The sequence below is a fragment of the Procambarus clarkii genome, chromosome 84 (genome assembly GCF_040958095.1).
Source record: "Procambarus clarkii isolate CNS0578487 chromosome 84, FALCON_Pclarkii_2.0, whole genome shotgun sequence".
In the NCBI taxonomy this organism is placed as follows: Eukaryota; Metazoa; Arthropoda; class Malacostraca; order Decapoda; family Cambaridae; genus Procambarus; species Procambarus clarkii.
This window is the reverse complement of record NC_091233.1, coordinates 23,644,937-23,655,645: the sequence shown is the minus strand read 5'-3', so window position 1 is coordinate 23,655,645 and position 10,709 is coordinate 23,644,937. Positions and strand designations below refer to the sequence as shown.

General features: G+C 54.9%; 1 protein-coding gene across 1 annotated transcript in view; it reads left to right on the top strand.

Moving 5' to 3' along the window:
• The first annotated feature begins 1,223 nt into the window (after positions 1 to 1,223).
• Positions 1,224 to 10,709, top strand: part of NaCP60E (Na channel protein 60E) — a 595,756-nt gene continuing 586,270 nt past the window's right edge. Inside the window, exon 1 of the mRNA XM_069316634.1 lies at positions 1,224 to 1,347. The gene's annotated coding sequence lies outside the window, so the exon portion shown is untranslated. The remainder of the gene's footprint in view (positions 1,348 to 10,709) is intronic.

The window sequence follows — 10,709 nt, the reverse complement described above, 5'->3', positions numbered from 1 at the left end:
AGAGTCGCGGGTGGAATATGGACCGTCCCGTAGCACAAGCAAACCTTACATGAGAGTGAATCTTGAGTCCGTGGAATGGCTCTTTGATCCCGCCACTCAACTGTCAATCAACTGGTGTACAGGTTCCCGAGCCTATTGGGCTCTATCATATCTACACTTGAAACTGTGTATGGAGTCAGCCTCCACCACATCACTGCCTAATGCATTTCAGCTGTTAACTACTCTGATACTGAAAAAGTTCTCTCAGTGATACTGAAACACATCAGTGTTCTTTCTGACACTGAAAAAGTGTACTCACCTAGTTGTGTTAGCAGGGGTTGAACTTCGGCTCTTTGGTCCTGCCTCACTGCATATAGTAATATATGCAGCGAGAAAATTCCCCCCAAAAATGTGTCATGTTTACTATATTTTTCAGGGTTCGAAAATGTTATCAAGGCCTTGCAACATTTTCATATACATGTATTGTTTAATTATGAAAAAAAGTTGGAAAACTATTAGTTAGAAATAGTTCTCGTAGTGATAATTGTATCGTAAATATCTATTACTTTGTATGTTCATTTATCAGAAAGTTCTCAACAAATTAATTGGGCGATAGCTTCTTCAATAAAGACTTGTAAAAGTATTTTCAATAGGAACAATATTAAATCTGCTTTAATACAGATTACACAATCATGTAATTTGAACATTAGTAGTTGTCTGAATAATTTAGATCTATTTTTGATTGATCAGTTAAAAGGTTATTTGAGTGGGATCATTGAGACCCATTTATCTCAATAATAATTTATTAATATCCCATTAATGACATCGTTTCTCATCTCACCTCATTCCAGCCTATATATCCACACCACTAAATTGTAAATCCTTTCATGACCAAATATCTCATTTATTCTAAACAATCTACCACTTATGGGATATTCATGCCCATGCCACATCTTGTGGTGGCTTAATCTTCATTAATCAATCTGTAAATCCATCCTTCTGAAGAAGCATTATTAAATACGAAAATATTTAAGGAAAGTCCAGTCCTAATCCTTCCTCCGTGGTCTGACACTGTCACATTTGTTCATCATGTGTTAATTTTTTTGTGATTTACACACACATATCCGGTTCGAAGGACCAGCCCACAAGCACAACGAGCTGAATACACACACACATTATATAAATATATTATAAATGTAATTACAATAATGTTGTGCATGGCATGTGTGTTGTAATGTGTAAGACTAACCTGAGGTGTTGTGGTTGCCACAGGTGGCTGGACAACGACACCAACTGGTACATTGAGAACGGCACCGATCACCCGCAGTTTGGCTCTCCCAGACTCTGTGGCAACGCTACGGGCGCCAGGTATGTCAACTGTATTGTGTCCGTCTGTGTCCCTTGTGACCGTATGTGTCCCTTGTGTCCGTCAGTGACCCTTGTGTCCGTCAGTGACCCTTGTGTCCGTCAGTGACCCTTGTGTCCGTCAGTGACCCTTGTGTCCGTCAGTGTCCCTTGTGTCCGTCAGTGTCCCTTGTGTCCGTCAGTGTCCGTCAGTGACCCTTGTGTCCGTCAGTGTCCCTTGTGTCCGACAGTGTCCGTCAGTGACCTTTGTGTCCGTCAGTGTCCCTTGTGTCCGTCAGTGACCCTTGTGTCCGTCAGTGTCCCTTGTGTCCGTCAGTGTCTGTCAGTGACCCTTGTGTCCGTCAGTGTCCCTTGTGTCCGTCAGTGACCCTTGTGTCCGTCAGTGTCCCTTGTGTCCGTCAGTGTCCGTCAGTGACCCTTGTGTCCGTCAGTGTCCCTTGTGTCCGTCAGTGACCCTTGTGTCCGTCAGTGTCCCTTGTGTCCGTCAGTGTCCGTCAGTGACCCTTGTGTCCGTCAGTGTCCCTTGTGTCCGTCAGTGACCCTTGTGTCCGTCAGTGACCCTTGTGTCCGTCAGTGTCCCTTGTGTCCGTCAGTGACCCTTGTGTCCATCAGTGTCCCTTGTGTCCGTCAGTGACCCTTGTGACCGTATGTGTCCCTTGTGTCCAACTGCGTCCGTCTGTGTCCCTTGTGTCCATCAGTGACCCTTGTGTCCGTCAGTGACCCTTGTGTCCGTCAGTGTCCCTTGTGTCCGTCAGTGTCCCTTGTGTCCGTCAGTGACCCTTGTGTCCGTCAGTGTCCCTTGTGTCCGTCAGTGTCCCTTGTGTCCGTCAGTGACCCTTGTGTCCGTCAGTGACCCTTGTGTCCGTCAGTGACCCTTGTGTCCGTCAGTGACCCTTGTGTCCGTCAGTGTCCCTTGTGTCCGTCAGTGACCCTTGTGTCCGTCAGTGTCCCTTGTGTCCAACTGCGTCCGTCTGTGTCCCTTGTGTCCGTCAGTGACCCTTGTGTCCGTCAGTGACCCTTTGTGTCCGTCAGTGACCCTTGTGTCCGTCAGTGACCCTTGTGTCCGTCAGTGACCCTTGTGTCCGTCAGTGACCCTTGTGTCCGTCAGTGTCCCTTGTGTCCGTCAGTGTACCTTGTGTCCGTCAGTGACCCTTGTGTCCGTCAGTGTCCCTTGTGTCCGTCAGTGTCCCTTGTGTCCGTCAGTGACCCTTGTGTCCGTCAGTGTCCCTTGTGTCCGTCAGTGACCCTTGTGTCCGTCAGTGACCCTTGTGTCCGTCAGTGTCCCTTGTGTCCGTCAGTGACCCTTGTGTCCGTCAGTGTCCCTTGTGTCCGTCAGTGACCCTTGTGACCGTATGTGTCCCTTGTGTCCAACTGCGTCCGTCTGTGTCCCTTGTGTCCGTCAGTGACCCTTGTGTCCGTCAGTGACCCTTGTGTCCGTCAGTGACCCTTGTGTCCGTCAGTGACCCTTGTGTCCGTCAGTGTCCCTTGTGTCCGTCAGTGTCCCTTGTGTCCGTCAGTGACCCTTGTGTCCGTCAGTGTCCCTTGTGTCCGTCAGTGTCCCTTGTGTCCGTCAGTGACCCTTGTGTCCGTCAGTGACCCTTGTGTCCGTCAGTGACCCTTGTGTCCGTCAGTGACCCTTGTGTCCGTCAGTGTCCCTTGTGTCCGTCAGTGTCCCTTGTGTCCGTCAGTGTCCCTTGTGTCCGTCAGTGACCCTTGTGTCCGTCAGTGACCCTTGTGTCCGTCAGTGACCCTTGTGTCCGTCAGTGACCCTTGTGTCCGTCAGTGACCCTTGTGTCCGTCAGTGACCCTTGTGTCCGTCAGTGTCCCTTGTGTCCGTCAGTGACCCTTGTATCCGTCAGTGACCCTTGTGTCCGTCAGTGTCCCTTGTGTTCGTCAGTGACCCTTGTGTCCGTCAGTGTCCCTTGTGTCCGTCAGTGTCCCTTGTGTCCGTCAGTGACCCTTGTGTCCGTCAGTGTCCGTCAGTGACCCTTGTGTCCGTCAGTGACCCTTGTGTCCGTCAGTGACCCTTGTGTCCGTCAGTGACCCTTGTGTCCGTCAGTGACCCTTGTGTCCGTCAGTGACCCTTGTGTCCGTCAGTGTCCCTTGTGTCCGTCAGTGACCCTTGTGTCCGTCAGTGACCCTTGTGTCCGTCAGTGTCCCTTGTGTCCGTCAGTGACCCTTGTGTCCGTCAGTGACCCTTGTGTCCGTCAGTGACCCTTGTGTCCGTCAGTGACCCTTGTGTCCGTCAGTGTCCCTTGTGTCCGTCAGTGTCCCTTGTGTCCGTCAGTGACCCTTGTGTCCGTCAGTGTCCCTTGTGTCCGTCAGTGTCCCTTGTGTCCGTCAGTGTCCCTTGTGTCCGTCAGTGACCCTTGTGTCCGTCAGTGACCCTTGTGTCCGTCAGTGTCCCTTGTGTCCGTCAGTGTCCCTTGTGTCCGTCAGTGACCCTTGTGTCCGTCAGTGTCCCTTGTGTCCGTCAGTGACCCTTGTGTCCGTCAGTGACCCTTGTGTCCGTCAGTGACCCTTGTGTCCGTCAGTGTCCCTTGTGTCCGTCAGTGACCCTTGTGTCCGTCAGTGACCCTTGTGTCCGTCAGTGACCCTTGTGTCCGTCAGTGTCCCTTGTGTCCGTCAGTGTCCCTTGTGTCCGTCAGTGACCCTTGTGTCCGTCAGTGTCCCTTGTGTCCGTCAGTGTCCCTTGTGTCCGTCAGTGTCCCTTGTATCCGTCAGTGACCCTTGTGTCCGTCAGTGTCCCTTGTGTTCGTCAGTGACCCTTGTGTCCGTCAGTGTCCCTTGTGTCCGTCAGTGTCCCTTGTGTCCGTCAGTGTCCGTCAGTGACCCTTGTGTCCGTCAGTGACCCTTGTGTCCGTCAGTGACCCTTGTGTCCGTCAGTGACCCTTGTGTCCGTCAGTGACCCTTGTGTCCGTCAGTGACCCTTGTGTCCGTCAGTGACCCTTGTGTCCGTCAGTGTCCCTTGTGTCCGTCAGTGACCCTTGTGTCCGTCAGTGACCCTTGTGTCCGTCAGTGTCCCTTGTGTCCGTCAGTGACCCTTGTGTCCGTCAGTGACCCTTGTGTCCGTCAGTGACCCTTGTGTCCGTCAGTGACCCTTGTGTCCGTCAGTGACCCTTGTGTCCGTCAGTGTCCCTTGTGTCCGTCAGTGACCCTTGTGTCCGTCAGTGACCCTTGTGTCCGTCAGTGACCCTTGTGTCCGTCAGTGACCCTTGTGTCCGTCAGTGTCCCTTGTGTCCGTCAGTGACCCTTGTGTCCGTCAGTGTCCCTTGTGTCCGTCAGTGTCCCTTGTGTCCGTCAGTGACCCTTGTGTCCGTCAGTGTCCCTTGTGTCCGTCAGTGTCCCTTGTGTCCGTCAGTGACCCTTGTGTCCGTCAGTGACCCTTTTGTCCGTCAGTGTCCCTTGTGTCCGTCAGTGTCCCTTGTGTCCGTCAGTGTCCGTCAGTGTCCCTTGTGTCCGTCAGTGTCCCTTGTGTCCGTCAGTGACCCTTGTGTCCGTCAGTGACCCTTGTGTCCGTCAGTGTCCCTTGTGTCCGTCAGTGTCCCTTGTGTCCGTCAGTGTCCCTTGTGTCCGTCAGTGACCCTTGTGTCCGTCAGTGTCCCTTGTGTCCGTCAGTGACCCTTGTGTCCGTCAGTGTCCCTTGTGTCCGTCAGTGACCCTTGTGTCCGTCAGTGTCCCTTGTGTCCGTCAGTGACCCTTGTGTCCGTCAGTGTCCCTTGTGTCCGTCAGTGACCCTTGTGTCCGTCAGTGTCCCTTGTGTCCGTCAGTGACCCTTGTGTCCGTCAGTGTCCCTTGTGTCCGTCAGTGTCCCTTGTGTCCGTCAGTGACCCTTGTGTCCGTCAGTGTCCCTTGTGTCCGTCAGTGTCCCTTGTGTCCGTCAGTGACCCTTGTGTCCGTCAGTGTCCCTTGTGTCCGTCAGTGACCCTTGTGTCCGTCAGTGACCCTTGTGTCCGTCAGTGTCCCTTGTGTCCGTCAGTGACCCTTGTGTCCGTCAGTGTCCCTTGTGTCCGTCAGTGACCCTTGTGTCCGTCAGTGTCCCTTGTGTCCGTAAGTGACCCTTGTGTCCGTCAGTGACCCTTGTGTCCGTCAGTGTCCCTTGTGTCCGTCAGTGTCCCTTGTGTCCGTAAGTGACCCTTGTGTCCGTCAGTGACCCTTGTGTCCGTCAGTGTCCCTTGTGTCCGTCAGTGTCCCTTGTGTCCGTCAGTGACCCTTGTGTCCGTCAGTGACCCTTGTGTCCGTCAGTGTCCCTTGTGTCCGTCAGTGTCCCTTGTGTCCGTCAGTGTCCCTTGTGTCCGTCAGTGTCCCTTGTGTCCGTAAGTGACCCTTGTGTCCGTCAGTGACCCTTGTGTCCGTCAGTGTCCCTTGTGTCCGTAAGTGACCCTTGTGTCCGTCAGTGTCCCTTGTGTCCGTCAGTGTCCCTTGTGTCCGTCAGTGTCCCTTGTGTCCGTCAGTGTCCGTCAGTGTCCCTTGTGTCCGTCAGTGACCCTTGTGTCCGTCAGTGTCCCTTGTGTCCGTCAGTGTCCCTTGTGTCCGTCAGTGTCCCTTGTGTCCGTAAATGACCCTTGTGTCCGTCAGTGACCCTTGTGTCCGTCAGTGTCCCTTGTGTCCGTCAGTGACCCTTGTGTCCGTCAGTGACCCTTGTGTCCGTCAGTGTCCCTTGTGTCCGTCAGTGACCCTTGTGTCCGTCAGTGTCCCTTGTGTCCGTCAGTGACCCTTGTGTCCGTCAGTGACCCTTGTGTCCGTCAGTGACCCTTGTGTCCGTCAGTGTCCCTTGTGTCCGTCAGTGACCCTTGTGTCCGTCAGTGTCCCTTGTGTCCGTCAGTGACCCTTGTGTCCGTCAGTGACCCTTGTGTCCGTCAGTGACCCTTGTGTCCGTCAGTGACCCTTGTGTCCGTCAGTGACCCTTGTGTCCGTCAGTGTCCCTTGTGTCCGTCAGTGACCCTTGTGTCCGTCAGTGACCCTTGTGTCCGTCAGTGTCCCTTGTGTCCGTCAGTGACCCTTGTGTCCGTCAGTGTCCCTTGTGTCCGTCAGTGTCCCTTGTGTCCGTCAGTGACCCTTGTGTCCGTCAGTGTCCCTTGTGTCCGTCAGTGACCCTTGTGTCCGTCAGTGTCCCTTGTGTCCGTCAGTGACCCTTGTGTCCCGTCAGTGTCCCTTGTGTCCGTCAGTGACCCTTGTGTCCGTCAGTGTACCCTTGTGTCCGTCAGTGGTCCCTTGTCCGTCAGTGTCCCTTGTGTCCGTCAGTGTCCCTTGTGTCCGTCAGTGACCCTTGTGTCCGTCAGTGACCCTTGTGTCCGTCAGTGTCCCTTGTGTCCGTCAGTGTCCCTTGTGTCCGTCAGTGTCCCTTGTGTCCGTCAGTGACCCTTGTGTCCGTCAGTGTCCCTTGTGTCCGTCAGTGACCCTTGTGTCCGTCAGTGTCCCTTGTGTCCGTCAGTGACCCTTGTGTCCGTCAGTGTCCCTTGTGTCCGTCAGTGACCCTTGTGTCCGTCAGTGTCCCTTGTGTCCGTCAGTGACCCTTGTGTCCGTCAGTGTCCCTTGTGTCCGTCAGTGACCCTTGTGTCCGTCAGTGTCCCTTGTGTCCGTCAGTGTCCCTTGTGTCCGTCAGTGACCCTTGTGTCCGTCAGTGTCCCTTGTGTCCGTCAGTGTCCCTTGTGTCCGTCAGTGACCCTTGTGTCCGTCAGTGTCCCTTGTGTCCGTCAGTGACCCTTGTGTCCGTCAGTGACCCTTGTGTCCGTCAGTGTCCCTTGTGTCCGTCAGTGACCCTTGTGTCCGTCAGTGTCCCTTGTGTCCGTCAGTGACCCTTGTGTCCGTCAGTGTCCCTTGTGTCCGTAAGTGACCCTTGTGTCCGTCAGTGACCCTTGTGTCCGTCAGTGTCCCTTGTGTCCGTCAGTGTCCCTTGTGTCCGTAAGTGACCCTTGTGTCCGTCAGTGTCCCTTGTGTCCGTAAGTGACCCTTGTGTCCGTCAGTGACCCTTGTGTCCGTCAGTGTCCCTTGTGTCCGTCAGTGTCCCTTGTGTCCGTCAGTGTCCCTTGTGTCCGTCAGTGTCCCTTGTGTCCGTAAGTGACCCTTGTGTCCGTCAGTGACCCTTGTGTCCGTCAGTGTCCCTTGTGTCCGTAAGTGACCCTTGTGTCCGTCAGTGTCCCTTGTGTCCGTCAGTGTCCCTTGTGTCCGTCAGTGTCCCTTGTGTCCGTCAGTGTCCGTCAGTGTCCCTTGTGTCCGTCAGTGTCCCTTGTGTCCGTCAGTGTCCCTTGTGTCCGTCAGTGTCCCTTGTGTCCGTCAGTGTCCCTTGTGTCCGTCAGTGTCCGTCAGTGACCCTTGTGTCCGTCAGTGTCCCTTGTGTCCGTCAGTGTCCGTCAGTGACCCTTGTGTCCGTCAGTGTCCCTTGTGTCCGTCAGTGTCCCTTGTGTCCGTCAGTGTCCCTTGTGTCCGTCAGTGTCCGTCAGTGTCCCTTGTGTCCGTCAGTGTCCCTTGTGTCCGTCAGTGTCCCTTGTGTCCGTCAGTGTCCCTTGTGTCCGTCAGTGACCCTTGTGTCCGTCAGTGACCCTTGTGTCCGTCAGTGACCCTTGTGTCCGTCAGTGTCCCTTGTGTCCGTCAGTGACCCTTGTGTCCGTCAGTGACCCTTGTGTCCGTCAGTGTCCCTTGTGTCCGTCAGTGACCCTTGTGTCCGTCAGTGTCCCTTGTGTCCGTCAGTGACCCTTGTGTCCGTCAGTGACCCTTGTGTCCGTCAGTGACCCTTGTGTCCGTCAGTGTCCCTTGTGTCCGTCAGTGACCCTTGTGTCCGTCAGTGTCCCTTGTGTCCGTCAGTGTCCCTTGTGTCCGTCAGTGACCCTTGTGTCCGTCAGTGACCCTTGTGTCCGTCAGTGTCCCTTGTGTCCGTCAGTGACCCTTGTGTCCGTCAGTGACCCTTGTGTCCGTCAGTGTCCCTTGTGTCCGTCAGTGTCCCTTGTGTCCGTCAGTGACCCTTGTGTCCGTCAGTGTACCCTTGTGTCCGTCAGTGACCCTTGTGTCCGTCAGTGTACCCTTGTGTCCGTCAGTGTCCCTTGTGTCCGTCAGTGACCCTTGTGTCCGTCAGTGACCCTTGTGTCCGTCAGTGTCCCTTGTGTCCGTCAGTGACCCTTGTGTCCGTCAGTGACCCTTGTGTCCGTCAGTGTCCCTTGTGTCCGTCAGTGTCCCTTGTGTCCGTCAGTGACCCTTGTGTCCGTCAGTGTCCCTTGTGTCCGTCAGTGACCCTTGTGTCCGTCAGTGTCCCTTGTGTCCGTCAGTGTCCCTTGTGTCCGTCAGTGACCCTTGTGTCCGTCAGTGACCCTTGTGTCCGTCAGTGTCCCTTGTGTCCGTCAGTGACCCTTGTGTCCGTCAGTGTCCCTTGTGTCCGTCAGTGTCCCTTGTGTCCGTCAGTGACCCTTGTGTCCGTCAGTGTCCCTTGTGTCCGTCAGTGTCCCTTGTGTCCGTCAGTGACCCTTGTGTCCGTCAGTGACCCTTTTGTCCGTCAGTGTCCCTTGTGTCCGTCAGTGTCCCTTGTGTCCGTCAGTGTCCGTCAGTGTCCCTTGTGTCCGTCAGTGTCCCTTGTGTCCGTCAGTGACCCTTGTGTCCGTCAGTGACCCTTGTGTCCGTCAGTGTCCCTTGTGTCCGTCAGTGTCCCTTGTGTCCGTCAGTGTCCCTTGTGTCCGTCAGTGACCCTTGTGTCCGTCAGTGTCCCTTGTGTCCGTCAGTGACCCTTGTGTCCGTCAGTGTCCCTTGTGTCCGTCAGTGACCCTTGTGTCCGTCAGTGTCCCTTGTGTCCGTCAGTGACCCTTGTGTCCGTCAGTGTCCCTTGTGTCCGTCAGTGTCCCTTGTGTCCGTCAGTGACCCTTGTGTCCGTCAGTGTCCCTTGTGTCCGTCAGTGTCCCTTGTGTCCGTCAGTGACCCTTGTGTCCGTCAGTGTCCCCTTGTGTCCGTCAGTGACCCTTGTGTCCGTCAGTGACCCTTGTGTCCGTCAGTGTCCCTTGTGTCCGTCAGTGACCCTTGTGTCCGTCAGTGTCCCTTGTGTCCGTCAGTGACCCTTGTGTCCGTCAGTGTCCCTTGTGTCCGTAAGTGACCCTTGTGTCCGTCAGTGACCCTTGTGTCCGTCAGTGTCCCTTGTGTCCGTCAGTGTCCCTTGTGTCCGTAAGTGACCCTTGTGTCCGTCAGTGACCCTTGTGTCCGTCAGTGTCCCTTGTGTCCGTCAGTGTCCCTTGTGTCCGTCAGTGTCCCTTGTGTCCGTCAGTGTCCCTTGTGTCCGTCAGTGACCCTTGTGTCCGTCAGTGTCCCTTGTGTCCGTCAGTGTCCCTTGTGTCCGTCAGTGACCCTTGTGTCCGTCAGTGTCCCTTGTGTCCGTCAGTGTCCCTTGTGTCCGTCAGTGACCCTTGTGTCCGTCAGTGTCCCTTGTGTCCGTCAGTGTCCCTTGTGTCCGTCAGTGTCCCTTGTGTCCGTCAGTGTCCCTTGTGTCCGTCAGTGTCCCTTGTGTCCGTCAGTGTCCCTTGTGTCCGTCAGTGTCCCTTGTGTCCGTCAGTGTCCCTTGTGTCCGTCAGTGACCCTTGTGTCCGTCAGTGTCCCTTGTGTCCGTCAGTGTCCCTTGTGTCCGTCAGTGACCCTTGTGTCCGTCAGTGTCCCTTGTGTCCGTCAGTGACCCTTGTGTCCGTCAGTGTCCGTCAGTGTCCCTTGTGTCCGTCAGTGTCCCTTGTGTCCGTCAGTGTCCGTCAGTGTCCCTTGTGTACCATGAGCTATGGGAAGGGAAAGCTCTCAGCCAGCTAACAGGAGTCAGCAGTCGCCTGCTCCTGTACCCTCCTGTGTGTAAACAAAAATAATAACAAAATACAGTCACAACACCCAGGTGTACCAACACCACCACCGTCACAACACCCAGGTGTACCAACACCACCGTCACAACACCCAGGTGTACCAACACCACCGTCACAACACCCAGGTGTACCAACACCACCGTCACAACACCCAGGTGTACCAACACCACCACCGTCACAACACCCAGGTGTACCAACACCACCACCGTCACAACACCCAGGTGTACCAACACCACCGTCACAACACCCAGGTGTACCAACACCACTGTCACAACACCCAGGTGTACCAACACCACCACCGTCACAACACCCAGGTGTACCAACACCACCGTCACAACACCCAGGTGTACCAACACCACCGTCACAACACCCAGGTGTACCAACACCACCACCGTCACAACACCCAGGTGTACCAACACCACCGTCACAACACCCAGGTGTACCAACACCACTGTCACAACACCCAGGTGTACCAACACCACCGTCACAACACCCAGGTGTACCAACACCACCACCGTCACATCACCCAGGTGTACCAACACCACCACC